Source organism: Phoca vitulina, unplaced genomic scaffold, assembly GCF_004348235.1.
Source record: "Phoca vitulina isolate PV1807 unplaced genomic scaffold, GSC_HSeal_1.0 scaffold16, whole genome shotgun sequence".
Taxonomy (NCBI): domain Eukaryota; kingdom Metazoa; phylum Chordata; class Mammalia; order Carnivora; family Phocidae; genus Phoca; species Phoca vitulina.
In genome coordinates, this window is record NW_022589719.1 from 21078705 (window position 1) to 21094986 (window position 16282).

Genomic DNA, 16282 nt, shown 5'->3' on the forward strand with positions numbered 1-16282 from the left:
CCCATTTTGGAAGCAGTTCGCTTTGACTTCCTCTACATAAATTACCATATCAAGTGTAAACATTTCCACACATGTATTTTTGTAAATGTTGCACATGGGCATGTTGGCATGTCTTTTAGAATGAGGTTCTTAAGGGGGTGGCATATGGCTGAGTGTTGATGGCCATGCCTTACTCAATTCTGACACTATCAAATTTAAATATTGTCTACTTATACAATTGTTATAGTTCCCTTATTTAAAAGGGGGGAAAAATGGAGAAAAGCATAATATGATATGCTTTGGTTACGATGGAAAGAGGAGATACCTTTATCTTGTCCCCCATACAGTTTTACCTCAGTGGAAAAAAAATGTGTGTGTCCTTAACTAGTTCAGTCATATATAAATAAATTAAACTGATAATTTTAAAACAATAACATTGCAAACATTATTAAGGTGGCTTTGTGGAAGGAGAAGATGCGAAAGGTAAAGGTTAAGACAGGATGTTCCAAGCAGTGTTCTTACCCTTAAAACCATGGAAGACTAGCCTTCAAGATAGCTTCAAGTGTCGGAGCTTGCAAAACCCTTGACTATCCCCTTTGGTTTACGTCGGTTTTTGAGAGACTCATATATAGTAGATGATCATTACTAGAAAAACAAGTAGCTTGCAGACGAAATTGAAGCAAAAAGGTAATCTTAGCTTACCTATTTCTCCTTCTGATGATTTCCTACAAAAGGACAAGAGAGACCTTTCACCCTGGTCTTTATGACTGAGCCTGACTTAAAATTTATGTCAGGTCAATTTCCAGTCTCTCCTCTCCCCACCCCCTAAGAAAATCCTTTTTATTTCTTACTCCTAGAAAACCCAACTAATCCAGTTATCCCCTCCTCTGATGGATTATAATTTTACTTGAGTGAAGGAAAAGTGATTTTTTTTTCCCTCTGAGTTTCCATAAATTTGACTCTACAGAAAATTACCACCTTTGCATCTTGTGTAGATTGGGCTATATAGACGTCTACTGAATGATTAGACAAAACAAACCCATTTAAAACTACATGACTATATTTAGGATTTGGTGGTCCCTTGTCCCACTCCCTTTGCTCCCCAGTGCAAGCTGATTATGGAGGGGAAATATATACTCGAAATCCCAGAGCTTCTTTTATCCAGTGCTCATCAGTGTTTGATTTAGCATGATGTCTCCAACAGGTATATGGGCAAGACTAGATGATGCCTGGTGGTCCATCAGGTAATGAACTTGGAACAGTTCAGGGAGCACATTGCTACCTTAGCAGAACTTGCTGGAATTAACCACTTTAGAAGTGGCTTTTATTTAGAAATACGAGTGTGCTGTCATTGATGACAGAATAGAGACTTAAGGAAATTATCAAGAAAATTAGATTCAACGTGGAAAAATGAGAATATGGCAGGGACACCTGGGTGGCTCCCTCGGTTGGGCATCCGAGTCTTGATCTCGGCTCAGGTCATGAGCTCAGGGTCGTGAGATCCAGCCCCACGTCAGGCTCCACGCTGGATGTGGAGACTGCTTAAGATTCTCTCTCTGCCTCTCCCTCCGGCCCGCTCCCCACCCCCCAAAATAGAGTATGGCCTCGGTGGTAGGGAATTATTGTTAATTTTGTAGGAGCGATCATGACATTCTGGTTATGTAGGAAATGTGCACAATGAGGTATTTAGGTGTGAAATATCATGGTGCCTGTCATTTCCTTTAGAGTACTTGAGCAAAGAAAAAAAAGAGAGATGAAGGAAATGTGACTGTTAACTATTAAATAGAGATGATACGTGCATGGATGTTTGTTATATTCTCTCTACTTTTCTTTGCTTGAAAATTTCCAAAACAGACTGTAAAAACAACCAACCAAACAAACAAACCCTTGAGATCCAATCTTCTAGTGTTAAAAAATACCACACATATTAATAAAATAAAATCTTGTTGTGATAACTATTTGTGCATGCACAAGAGGGGACCATAGATTTGAAATTTCTCTGGACTGATAGGCAAATTCAACATTCTCAGGTAGGGCTTTAGTTCTTAAGAGTATGGTCATTACTGCACAAACCAGTACAAAAGGAAAATCCTGAGCAAAAATACAATTTATTTTATTTTTTGAATGCATTCAAAAGCCACAAGGAAAGCATGGTAGACATTAAAAATGAAGGCATACGCCTTTTTATTTACTTGAGCTAAATGCTGAGAAGTTTGGGGTACTGACCTCAGGACAAGGTGGAATGTTCCTTGAAGAAGACCACAGAAATAAAAGGGTTTGCGAGCCATGGCTTCTCGGATAAGAACTTGAGAGGCAATGAGAGGAGCCAATATGACCCTAGAAGCTAACTGAAAGTCCGAAGATAATGACATAAATTATGAAAATATAAACTGTACCAAGATTATTTTATTTTACTCTTGTTTGGAATTACCAGGTTTTTTTTTTTTTGCACTTCTTACAAATTCTTTTGTCTTTTGAATAGTTATTACGACAGTAGCTGTGTTCTACCCAAGTAATGTAATACTTTTTTGATATGTTAGCATAGCTTTTGTTGATAACAAAATGTGTGTATTTATTTATTGCCATGAGGACACAGGAAAAAAATATACCTCCCCTGGTGAAGGGATTGTTACTATGTAAAATTCTGGCGTGCAGAGCCCAGCCTCAACTGTGTTGAGTTTAGGTCCTTTGATTCTTTGCTGTACACAAATGCATGCTCAAATCTTTTATCACGTTTAATACATCACACATCGATGTAAAAATATTAATATTACCTGCACAGCCCTTGCAAGCCCCAGTTTTCTTTATACAGGGAAGGAGACCTTTCATCCTGAACACCTATATCTTTTTTTTTTTTTTTTTTTAACACTACCTCCCAACGTGGGGCTCAAACTCACGATCCTGAGATCAAGAGTTGCATGCTTTACTGACTAAGCCAGCCAGGCGCCCGGATTTTTCGATTAATGCACATAAAATGGACTCATTCTCAAGTATGGGACCTCTGGTGAGAAATGTATTCCACCAAATCGTTATCACCATTTGAAAAGACTTTCAACCTATACTCAATATGGAGGTAATTTTTTTTAAAGATTTTATTTGTTTATCTGAGAGAGAGAGAGAGAGCACGATCAGGGGGAAGGGTAGAGGAAGAGAGAGAGAGATTTCCAAGCAGACTCCGCGTTAAGCGTGGAGCCCAATGCAGGGCTCAATGCCACGACCCCAAGATCATGACCTGAGCCAAAATCAAGAGTCCACACTCAACCGACTGAGCCACCCAGGTGCCCCAATGTAGAGGTGATTTTTAATAGATAGGAAGCTTCTGGTAAGCTTGCTCTTCCAAAAACTATTAGAGGTTGTTGATATTTACTGGTAGCAAAGCCTAGCCATGTATTAGAAGGGGGGCGGGCAAGCAAATCCAGAATCCCTGATTCCTTGGAATTTGCCCCTTTAGCAGGAAGGAGTATAGTTCAATAAGTAAAGCCCCAGATTAAGAAACACAAGATGTACATTACTTTTTAGTCTTAAAATTTAATTGTGTCTCTGAAGTTAACACTGCAATCATAAATGGCAGTTGTAAAAAGAAGCTGGTGCATTACTTCCGGGTCCCAGTCCTAGTCTTTCCACTAACTAATAGTGACCTCAGTGTCTTCATCTGCAAATTGAGAGATTTCCCATGAAATAATTGCTGACATTTCCTCAAACTGTTTATTCTGTGCCAGGCACTGTTTTGGGTGCTTTACATTAAATTTCTTTCATTTTTCCCCAACAACACTATAAAATAGATATTCTGGTTATGCCTAATTCATCTATTAGGAGACTGAGATAATCAAGTGCTGGGTGATCAGAGAATTTTAGAAGTGGGAGGGTCCATGGAAATCATCATATCAAAGGCAGTGAGTGCATCATGGGGTTAAGGGTGTAAGCCCTGTACCCAAAATGTGTGGTTTTCAGACTTGGATCCTTCACTCATTAGAAATAAACCCCGAGCACATGACTTAACCTTTGTTTGCCTCAATTTGCTCATCTGTAAAATGGGGATAATAGAATCTGCATTATCTGGTTGTTAGGATTCAATGTGCAGTGCTTAGAACAGTGTCTGTCGCCTCAGAAGCTCTCGGTAAATGTTATAGATGAGGATGAGGATGGTAGGGTCTGGGGAAGTAAACACTGTTGTTTTCTTAGAAGAAGAATGTGTTACGGTATTATTAAGCGATTCCCCAATTAGGTCAGAAAAATGTTGCTGGTGGTACAGTGATGGTCTTAATGGAAAGAATGGAGTTAGCATTATCAGTGATCCAGAACGGTTTCTTAGAGAAAGGAAAGTATTAGGTTGAAGAAGCAAAGTGAAGTGAAGTGTTCGCCTAGAAAGGCAGAAAAATGTGTTATGGTGTAATTCAGCGAAAAGTTTACAGATACAGTGAAAGCAGTAGCATGTACAGAAGTGAGGGCCAAATTTGGGTGCTCAGATGGAGTTATTCCAGTTCCTCTCGATCATCAGAGACACATATAGAATGCCAGTGCTAAATGGGACCTTGGAGATTGTCCTGTACAACCCCCTCATTTTACATTTTGCATTTTACAGTTTCTGTGAGGATAGAGTTTGGTGAAATTTAGCCAGAATCACAGTACAGTGATACCAGGAAAATTTGTGGTATGTTTAAAGAGGGATTTCAAGTAAGGATGAAGGGAACGAGGGAGGAAGTTCCTTCCATTTTGGAGTGATACCCAGGTTGGAAAGCAGAGTACAGAAGATTGTGAATTCCCCCTAATTAATTCAAAGAGGGAGAAATAGAAGGGAGGAAGAGAGACAGAGAGAGAGCACTCTTAATTTTATGCTAAACAGTCTGAGATTGGATTTGTAGTTAATGTTTAAAAGCCCATGGTAAGGAAAACTCTTATTTTATTATTTCTAAGAACTTGGTTTCCTAAAATGGAAAGGAAGTTTGGGAGAGAGTATGACAGTGTTAATTGCTCTGGCAAATGAATTAATCCATTTGCTGCTGGTGGTGTTGAAATTGATAAGTGGTTAACGTTAATCTGTTACTGTTTAGAATTAATAAATCTTGGCTTTCTAAAAAATCACTTTTAACTAAGCTTATGCTTAGTGCTTTCTTTTAAATAACGGAGTGTCTCAATAGGAACTAATGAGTCAGATTAATTTGGCGTGGAGTTCTGAGCCAGGGAGTGGGGCAGGAATCCTCTTTCTGAACACTGACAATGCTGTGCCGAGTTCCCTTTACAATCCTTGGAGCCAGGTTGGGTTGGAGGGGGTTTCTCTGAGGGGTTTAAAGGCTCCCCACTGTGCTTGCTCCCCGGTTACAATAGCCTTGGATTACTGAATGAGGACTAGTTTGTCCGTATACATGGAGGAAAAGAAGCCAACAGGACCAAGGCTGAAGCAGTGATAAGATTTTTATGGCTGTGAACCCACTTATGTATTATTCTTTATAAAAAGCATTTACCTACCATGTCAGTATTTTAGAAAGAGGCTTTTAGTTTGGCATATTTTTTTTATTAAAAAGGAAAAATATTGCCGTTATGTCTGGCCATATTACTGTTTACACTGTTGTAGGGTTTGGGGATATTGGAAGCCGTCCATATTGTGCCCCTCAGCCTTGCCCAATACCACAGCCCACCTCCATTGCTGGGAGAAAGGCTTCAGGAAAATGGGGGCAGCTGAGGAATAAAGGCCTGTTAGTCTAGATCTTTCTTCTTTCTGCCGTTTGATTGGGCTCCCACTTCGTGATCTGCTTGTCGCGTTGTGTGATGGAATCAATTTGGAAACCCAAGAAACTGAGGTGCAGCGTGATTACAGGGTTGTCTTCAATCCCTCGGGCGCGTATGACAAGGCAAAATGAGAGGCAGAACTCAAGCTTTTAGCCAGGGTGGAGGCCCAAGAGGTCATCCTGCTTCTGCCCTAGAAACTGGTTGGACCCGTGAGTGGTCAGCTCTCCTACCCTCAAAAGAAACCTCTCTGCACTTGCAAAATTGTTTGTACCACAAAGGACACATTAAAAAACCAATGGCTTAGGAAATCAAAGGTAGCCATGAGTGATTTAATGAAAAGGAATATTTTAGTGGTCGGGCATATGAATTTTATAGGTTCTATATTGCTCTAAAGCATTACGGTTACGGGCAAGATACTTTCAGGGGTGTGACTGGTGACGTCTGTGCTTAGCCTTCTTTCTTGTGGTTCTAACTCCCCTGTGCTCTCCAACTTTATTCATCCGTATGAGGACTCCAAATGGGATGTCCTGGTGAAGAACAGGGATTTGCCGGGGTCTGGTGCGTGAAAGCCTGCAAATCCCTAGTGGTGAGTGAAAACTGGCTGTGTTTGGAGTATGGAGAGGTGGCATTAGCCAGACTCTGACATATGCATCAGAACACAAAAACAAAATCAGAATGTGTCCTCAAGTGTCGGGGAGAGGAATGTCAGACAAATCTTGTTGGTTTGTTAAAAAAAAAAAAAAAAAAAGCTGAGTGGGGTATGGCAGAATCATATAGAGGGAAGGAATAGAAAATAGCTCTCTGAAAAGAAATTTGGGGGAGAAATAGTATAATTGATACTCATTTCCGCCTTCTGGAATTGGAAATAGTAGATCTTTACATGCCCTTAAGGGAAAATGTAAAGAATCTGAAATTTTTCTAAGCAGAAATAATTTTTTCTTTGGAGAGAAGGAATGTGAGCTAATGAATGTAAACCTGTATTAAAATGGAAATAAAATTATGACCAGAAAGAAGGAGAGGGAGGAGCACGACAGTGGCTTTTAAACATTCAGTCTAAGTCTTACTCTGTCTTAAAGTATTTATTGTTTCTATCTTAGAGTATGTCATGTGTTAAATATCTCTTTTTGCAGAAATTGATTTGAAGCTAGAAAAGCCTTTGAAAATTATGAAGTTTAGGATTTGGACCTTTTTCTCTCACATGATTAGAAATTTAGGCTATAGAAACTATGTATAAAACAGGCATTATTGTGTATTAGAAAACATCTTAAAACAGATTAGGATAGTTATTGACAAATATATCAAAAGAGTATTAAAACTATTGAGTCATAAATAAGATCCACATGATATGTCAATAGCAGAATAAAATGCAGGACAACTAAGTATAAGAAAGTTATGATGGTTCTGTGGTAAAATTTAAAATTTAAATGAGGATGATTTTTTAATTGGCAGCATTGATTTAATTTAATTATATTTAAGCCTCGCTGTCTAAAGTTAGGACTCAAAAAATTCAAATATCCATCATCCTATTATGATTTTTTAGAGTGATCATAATCATTAACCTGTATCTTTTTATTTCTATAGGAAAATGTCAAGTTTTATCTTCTGAAGAAACTTGGAGACTTTTGTAAAGGTGAAACTTTTCATCTTTAGGTAAGGAAACGTTTTCTATTATTTATCCATCTGTTGAAAAGAGAGCATTTCAATTAGAGAAAAGAAGTAACATGAATTTAAGCTTTGCTTATGCTAACTGATATAAAACATTATGAAGATGATAAAAAGCTGGATTTTTAAGTTAAAAAAACAAATTAGTTGAAAATTTTTTCATTAAAAAAATCAGTTTGTTGGGGGAAAAAAGAGGCCCCTTTTATGTACTTTCTAAAAGACGGACATTATAATAGGATTCCCATCATCATCTTTTCTAAGTATTTAGGACATAACAAAATTAAAATTATATTTCAAAAAATCTAGAGACACCTAGAATATCCCTAAACATAAATATAAACATATATCATAATAAGAAACAGACTATTTTGATAAATTTGAAAGACTGGTCACTGCTTTAAAAGCAGGCCAGTGAAATAAAGTTATTTAAGGTTTGGGCAGTAACAAAGAAGCTTAAACTCTGGGATATATTCACATGCTAGGAAAATATTGCTTTGTAGGGTCATAATGTAAATATAAACAATTTGTTTAATCAGGCAAGAACCTGTCCTTTGTGTGTGACCTCTTTTCAGTTTTTATTTGTGTCATACTGGTAACGTACGAAAAGGGAAGACAGACTAACTTTTTGAGCATATTAAAATATTAGCAACTCATTCTATTTTTGGCAGTAATTCTATTAGTGCAATTTACTTGCATGAACAGTATAAATCACATGTATGAAAATCAGATGTTTTAAAGCAGATAAAGTAAAAATGCAATTAAAATATCTAAACAATCATTTAGAGATGCTTTGAAGTATTTTATGAAGCTAAAAGAATGAAAGAAGTAGTTAGAGAAATTATACATAGAATCTGTTATAAAATATGCAAATTTGTACATTCTAGCTTTCTCACCAATACCACATTTGGAAAAAGAAATAAATTGCAATGTTTGTCTTCTATTAACATATATTGTCAAGAGCAAACAAAACTTCTAATTTTAAATATATGAAACAGTTACATATAAATATTTTTAAAAATGTAAGTTTTAATAAGGTATAATAAGGTTTCGGTCTTTAAGAAATACACGTAAAAATTCATGTGGTTAAATAAAATCTAAAAACTTTGGGAGAAAAGTACTAATTTTTTTACATGGATTTAAAGAATTCATTTCTAGAATATATTTTTCTCCTTATAAAACATTCATATTAATATTAAATATATAGGTTAAGACTTACTTAAATTACTTAATTAGGATATACTAAACTTCTAAGTTATTTTCAAAAGAAGAATTTTGGTAATCTGAAAAAGATTCTAACATTATTCCTAATGTACTCTTTAAATAAAGTCCTTTAATATGTCAGTTTTTAAATCTTATATTTTAAAAGATAAAAAATAGAAAAAACTAACTTCTAATGGAAAATATAATTTAATAGCACTGAGAAAAGAGTTGTAAGCATGTTATAAATATACGAGGAGATCAGTTTCATTTCTGACTTGTTTTAGAAACTTTCTTATGAATCACATATTTTAACATCAGAAGAATAATATGTAAAATATGCATTACATTTTTATGGTCTAGCAGATATTAAAAAATAGAGAGAAAAAATGTAACTTTGCCTAGCTAAATTCTAACTAAGATGTTAAGTTAAAATTAGAAAAATACAGAAGCTAAAATAGTCTAATGAACTAAAATTTAAATATATATATGTATATATTTTATGTCTTGACATATAGCATTTACCTTAATTGTTAATGAAACTATATACTGTAACATGAAATAAAAAAATTAATGATGCAGAAGTATTTTCTCATTGTAGTTTACTAGATCAAAAAATTTACTAATAAGCTAAATGTAATATTAAGGGTCATGTTTAAAATAAGATTTTGTAGAGTTTTGCTGAAGACGTATCTTTTCCAAAGGGCTTTGAGTTTTTTGTGTGTGTGTTAGGATTTCTGAGTTTTGTGATTCGAAATTCATGATACATTTTGAGTGCCCTTTCAAATGGCAAAATGTTTCCATGGAAAAATCAGACATTATGTACATTCTATTTTATATTTTGGTATGAGAAAAATAGCAGATACTATAGGAGAATCTAGTTGTTGTTTTAGTGCATGCATCAAATACCAAACAATTATTTTGTCTGTCAGTCAGTTACACGTCTGAGCAAGTTACAGTTTGTGTAAGTACATCTTACACATTTAATTTATATTGATGATACTGTGATCTCTAAATGTGATTGTCATATTTACTGAAATTATGGGCAATGTATTTAAAAGAAATGCATTTTAAAACTCGTTTTTAATTAAAATGAGAAACTTTAAAGGAGTTCTTTCATTAGCAAAATATGTGATTGTGCAGTTTTCTGAAAGAATGAACCCTTGGTTTTCTTTTCAAATTATATGAAAATGTTTCCTGACTGGTTGTTGGCTATTTTTTAAAGTCAGAAAGGGATAAAGTAGTAGTTATATGCTATTTCTGATTATCTTTCTATCAATAGAGAGAAAAAGGGAAAACAAAGTATGTTGACACAATGGAGTTTTCCCTTTAAAAAAAATGAACTTGAAATTGAAAAGATATATTGCCCATATCTAATTTTTCTTATTAGGACTTATTTAGAGTTGCATGAATTTTTTAAGGAAGTTTATCTTAAAAAACGTAGAGATAGAGACTATTATAGTCAGCTATAGGATAGTTCTCTGTTGTTGGTTCCCAGATTTTAGAAACAATTTTTAAATTAATATTGTTGAGTACCAAAATATCTGTTATAATAATTTAGAAAAATGCCAGAAAATTATAAAGGCGAAGGGGAAGATTAACTGAAGCTCAATGTACCCCTATAAATGATAAGCATTTAGCACTGTGAAGAGTGCTCTGGGGACAGCAAATAGTACTCTGTCAGGGATAATTTTCTGGGCAGTTGAAGTGGTCTGAGTGATAAAGGAAGGCAGCGAAATAGCAAAACTGGAACTGTTCGACAGAATTTGCAAAGTTAGTTTGGGATTGTGAGGGCTAAAGTTGGTGCAACAATTGGGTGCTGGGAGGGGGAGGGGAGAATGGCTCGCCAGCCCCGGCGCCACGACAGGGTTAACGGCGGCGGCGCCCGGTGCACTCTGGGAGTTGTAGGCCGCGGGTATTGTGGGAGTTGTCGTAAAAGTTCGTTCTTTTGGCATGATGGCCGCCGCCAAGGCAGGAGTTGGGGTATTCTGTCATTCCGGACGGCTTGGGGGGCTCTCTGTACCGTCAGAAGGCCACCGACAGCCCCCAGGTTACCGAGGGCCTGTTAAATGTGTGCCTGGGAGGTGGGCGAGCGGTCTGCTGGGTTAAGCTTGGGGCCTCCTGTCGCTAGATTGGCCTGGGGGCCTCTGGCGGCTAAGGGCTAGATGAGGGGCTCCAGCCTGCCGGACCCTAGCCGTCTGGCTTTCAGCCTTCAAAATATCTGGCTGACCAGCGCCTAAGCGTTTTGGGGCATGCTTTGTTTTGTTGTGGTTTGTATCCTGCACTCCTCCCACTTTTCTTACATTGTTCGACTCTGTACTTCTGGTCGTTGATGCTCATGACCCTATTTGGGGTTAGGTTGGGCTCATTTTCTTGGGTCTGGTGGGATTTGTGCAACAAGTGGAATTTTGGAAAGTGTGGACAGAATATCCTGAGTGTTGTCTGTCTTGTTTTAGGTGTGAGAAACTGCATGAGTGGTGAACGTGCCCCTGAGTGTGTGCTTCACTTTCTCTTGCATGTGGTGAACCTTGCCCTTGTGTGCTAATGCTAAGAGGCAGTGTGGGGCAGTTCCGCCTTATGAAATGCCTTTCTGTTAACTTGGATGTGTTCTTAAACCTTTTCGAGCCTCCAGAAGACTGTTTTGCAATTGTTCGTAGAACAGTATAGTGTGCAAAAAATGAATTTAAAACAGATCCCACCATCACAATTACCTTTAGTTCTAGGAAGCAATCCCCTTCACCTTAGTGGTGCTGTGAAGTTGTTTGGGTACTTATGGGAATCAGATTTGCTTTTAGCTGTGTTACCTTACTTTTGGGTCACAGGGTTCCTCTGCATCTTACTTGTTTTTCGATAATCTCTCAGCTTGAGTCAAAATGCGACACTGTGTATTGACATGTAACTGCACATATCAGAATCTCAGGATAACACCAAATTGCCAAGCAGGTCAGTACCTGTCTTAACACCCCTGCACAAACTCGGTATTTCTGCCACCATGTGCTGCTCCATAAATTCTGCCTTATTTAGACAGTCTGGTTGTTGTTTATGTAACTTGAGGCCTAACTAGCCATGAAAAGCTATTTATCAGACAATATTATGTAAAAGCTTTTTCCCCCCCCCAAGTAGAATTGTCATCTAGAACGTTTTTTTCATTCAAGTTTGGTGAAATGGGGGATTTAAAATAAGTATAATGTGCTTTTGAAAATCAGCTCTCAGTTTTTAGTTTGGGGGGCAGGCCATGTGACAGAAATGATTTGTAGTGAGAGAGGAAAAAAATTGTTCTTTTTCTTGGTATTTTAGAGCCTATAAAACCTGTTTCTGTGTCATTTTGTTGGACTACTTTCATGTATCATTAAAAAACCCTTTAATGTTTTGTGATGTACTGGGTTTTCATAATTCCCCTTTTGTCTGAGTTTGCTTAGTACTTGAGTATTTGAAAATATAGTAATGGTACGGAAGGGAGCAAAGTGGATGGGTTTGTATACGTACTTCTGTTGAATGTGATTTTGGGTATGGATTGGTAAACTAATGCTGTTGGCTTGCTAGTCAGGTATCAGGAAGGTATTTCCTTCACTCTGACCTGACCTCAGTGTATCTTAGAATATTAATTAACTTGCCAATGGAAAAGGATTGGGAAACTTATTTTTAAATGATCTATACTGTTCATATTTGTTATTGTTAGGTGATGTGGTAAAATACTGGTGGTTTTGTATCTTAGAAAACTTTTTATCTTAGAAATGGCTAGAATTTGTAGATTTGTAGAGTCATAAAATCATTCAAAACCAATGACAACCACAATTTGCTTTGAAAGAAGATGCATACTTTTTTTTAAAAAAAAGATCTTATTTATTTATTTGAGAGAGAGAGAGCGCAAGCACGAGTGGGGTGAGGGGCAAGGGGAGAAGCAGGGTCTCCACTGAGCAGGGACCGATTCAGGTCTTGATCCTGGGACTCGGGGATCCTGACCTGAACCGAAGGCAGACACTTAACCGACTGAGCCACCCAGGCACCCCAAGATGCATACATTTTTAATTGCCAAGTTACCTGTGACTCAGATCCTCAACAAATGATTCATTTGAAGGTGCTTGGAGAATAGATAGGTACTTATTTTGATGTTTAGAAATAAATGTATCTCTGTATTTTCAAAGAGCCCTTCTGGACATTTGTGAGTTCATGTCTCTAAGAAATGGTGAGATTTTATCCAAGCATTTTAACATTTAGTCCCTGAGGACTTTGTTTTGTACTCTGCTTTCTACCTCCATCATTTCAGTTCTTCTGCTGGTGTGAAATGTTTTTTGAAATACAGGAAAGTCAAACTATACTTCCAGAAAAAATTATGGTAAGATCCACTACCTTCTGGAGAAGATGATTCCTAAGGTTGTCTATATATATTTGATAAATGTGCCAAAAGTGATCATTTTGAAACTTAGGCTTTGTGTGGTTTTGATGAAACTCCTTTCAGTGAGCTATAGCACAAAGGGTAACTGTAACGTTCTCTTTTTTTTTTTATTAATTTTTTTAAATTAGCCTCCACACCCAATGTGGGGCTTGAACTCATGACCCGAAGATCAAGAGTCACATGCTTTACTTACTGAGTCAGCCAGGCTTCCCACTGGTAATATTCTTGTTATAAATGAAGGCCTCTGGTTCTGGTGTTCATTCAAAAATAAATACCAACTTCCAAATAATACAATGTGGAAGATAACAAAAAATTAAAGTGTTCATTTTAGATTGTAATCAAAATTTGGAAATACTTGGGTGGAGGGGTTGAGTAGGAATATCTGTTTGAGGCCTTTATGCAAGTCCTTTCTAATTTCGTTTCCCTATACAATACTGTTCACATTGCTGAAAACACACATTTTTCATTAATGTATTTCTGCATCTGTGAACATTTGTGAGTGGTAAAACTGCACATACAAGACAACAAAGCACCCATTCAGAATTTGGCCCTTAGTTTTCATTTACACTATTTGAAGTGGAAGAATTGTTGATTGTACTTTGTGCACTTGTTTATATATTTTGTTTTCAGATAACAATACTCTTAAATATGGAGTGCATCTCCACCCACTCACTCCCCTTTTTGGAGGATAATAAGGTGTCTGAAAGAAAGAGGAAAAGTTTTAAAATTTTTTCCTGCCTTTCAATGAATCTTATTTTCTGCTCCTTTCTACGTATATTTCCAGGACTGGATACATTATCCCTGCTCTGCTGGACCTTATTTCTGGAAGACAGGTTATTAATCATAGGATTTTTATAGGCAAGACATAACACACCAATAGTTACAGCAAAAGGTTGTATCTAGGTTAGAAGATATTACTTCATTTCCTATTGGAAAGAAAACAAGATCATATGCATATATTCCAAAACTTAAAGGATTCTATCTATATCTTTTTTTTTTAAAGATTTTATTTATTTATTTGAGAGAGAGAGTGAGCAAGAGAGAGAGAAGAAGCAGGGGGAGAGGGAGAAGCAGACTCCCCGCTGAGCAGGGAGCCTGACCTGGGCTCGATCCTGGGACTCTGGGATCATGACCTGAGCCGAAGGCAGACGTGTTAACCAAGTGAGCCACCCATGCATCCCAGATCCTATCTATATCTTAAAAATTCAAGAGACCTTAAGAGATTATTTTGCTTTGTCCTCTGCTTTCGTTATTTTTCATTTTGTTCAACTTTTACCCTCAGTGTGCTTGTGTGGCTCTAGAACTTAAATGACATTTTTGTTTATTTTGGAAATTTTTTCTAAATTATTTGCTTCAACTTTTAAAAACCATTTTTTTCCTCCAAAATATCCATAATATTCATTCTAAATATCCATGCTTCAAGAAGTCAAGAAGAATATTCTTGAAAAAAAAATAGAGGAGTCTCAGCAGAGAGATAATATTATAGTGTGTGTGTGTGTGTGTGTGTGTGTGTGTGTGTGAAACAAAATAAAATTTTAGGACTCAGAATACAATAACCAAAATAAAACCCAAAATTCCCTGGAGGTGCTCAATTGCAGAATGGAGATAATGAAGAAGAGTCCGTGAACTTGAAGCTAGAGCAATAATAATTATCCAGTCTGGTAAACAGAGAGGAAAATGATAGAAAAAATAAATGAACAGAGCCAATGGGACAATGTCACAAGGTCTAGTATTCATTTTATCAGAATCCCAAAAGGAGAAGAGAAAGAGTGGAGTGCAAAAAACATTTGAAGAAACAGCAGCAGAAAACATCCCAATTTTGGTGAAAGATACACACTTAGAACTTCAGGAAGGTCAATGAATCTCAACATATATTCAAAGAAATCCATACCAGACATATCACAATCAGACTACTAAAAATTATTTTAATGAAGCATTCTTGTCACATAACATTTTTTTTAAAGATTTATTTATTTATTTGAGAAAGTGCACACAAGCAGGGGGAGGGGCAGACAGAGTGGGGAGAGAGAATCTCAAGCAGACTCCCCGCTGAGTGCAGAGCCTGAAGCAGGGCTGGATCCCACGACCTTGAGATCATGACCTGAGCCGAAATCAAGAGTCGGATGCTTAACTGACTGAGCCACCCAGGCACCCCTTGTCATATTACATTTTTATAACTAAAATGCTACACATGCTATGTTTCTATATTCTGGGGGGAAATGAGTTAATGACTTCTTTAAACCTTAGCACCAAGTTCCAGAATGTGGCCTGTAAAAAACTCTAGGGTGTATGGCTTTAGTCTCCTTTTCTATTATTAACAGTCTTTAGTGAATGAAGAGATACATGATTTGTCATTTTCAGACAAGTTTTACTTGAAGACAGTATTACTTCTTGCCTGACACTCATGAAATGCATATTTGTGAAATTTTTATTAAGACCATACAAGAAGAAATTTTTTAATTGATGTGAAAGAATAGAGAGAGTTGTGTATGTTTACTAATCTGAAAAAAAATTATTTGTAAACTGCTTTCATGTTTTATTTTAACCCCATGTTCTGGATTTTAAATTGTTTTTAAAGAAGTTTTGTTTTTGTTTTTTTCCAAGGGGATAAGAACCGTACTTCCAGTGAAGTTGTATTAAGAGTGGCCAACTTTTTCCTTTATATTTTAGTATTAATTGAAGATATAGAGTATGTGCAGTTTATAAGCGGGAAAGAAAAGGCCCATTGTATTAGTTTAAATGAAGACATCAGTGATTTTAAACTTTTCTGTACTATTTGTTGTAATTATAGAATTTGAATTTATAATGGAGTTAATTTTAAGATATTTGTGAAATGGCTTATTGATAATATTCTATAATATATCATTTTTTTTGAGATACACAGATTTAAGTGATTTTTTCCTTTTTTTTTTTTTTTTTTTTTTTTAAGAGAGCACTTGAGCAGGGTTGGAGAGAGACGGAGAGAGAGAATCTTAAGTAGGCTCCACGCACAGCATGGAGCCCAGTGCAGGGCTTGATCTCACGACCCTGAGCCAAATTCAAGAGTCGGGCGCTTAACCGACTGAACCAACCAGATGTCCCTAAATTTTTTCATTCTAACACAAGATTTTAAAAAGAAAACTAATGGTAAAGTAAATGAAACTGACTTGTAGTCTTCTACCTGAAGAGGAAAACTTGGAAAGAACATAATATATAGAAATGCAAAAGTTTTGAGATACGTAATAAAAAGTTTTTTCAATTAGAGAAGATAGAAAGGTAAGCCATGGTTTGACAGTTCACAAAAGAAAAAATAAAAATGTCATTGCATGACATAGCAGATTC

The 16282-nt window shown here is 36.5% G+C and overlaps 1 long non-coding RNA gene across 1 annotated transcript in view; it reads left to right on the forward strand.

Moving 5' to 3' along the window:
- Positions 1-15929, forward strand: part of LOC116638205 — a 77328-nt gene extending 61399 nt beyond the window's left edge. Inside the window, exons 3-4 of the long non-coding RNA XR_004300658.1 lie at positions 7288-7356; positions 15891-15929. This is a non-coding gene — a long non-coding RNA (uncharacterized LOC116638205). The remainder of the gene's footprint in view (positions 1-7287; positions 7357-15890) is intronic.
- Positions 15930-16282: the final 353 nt, after the last annotated feature.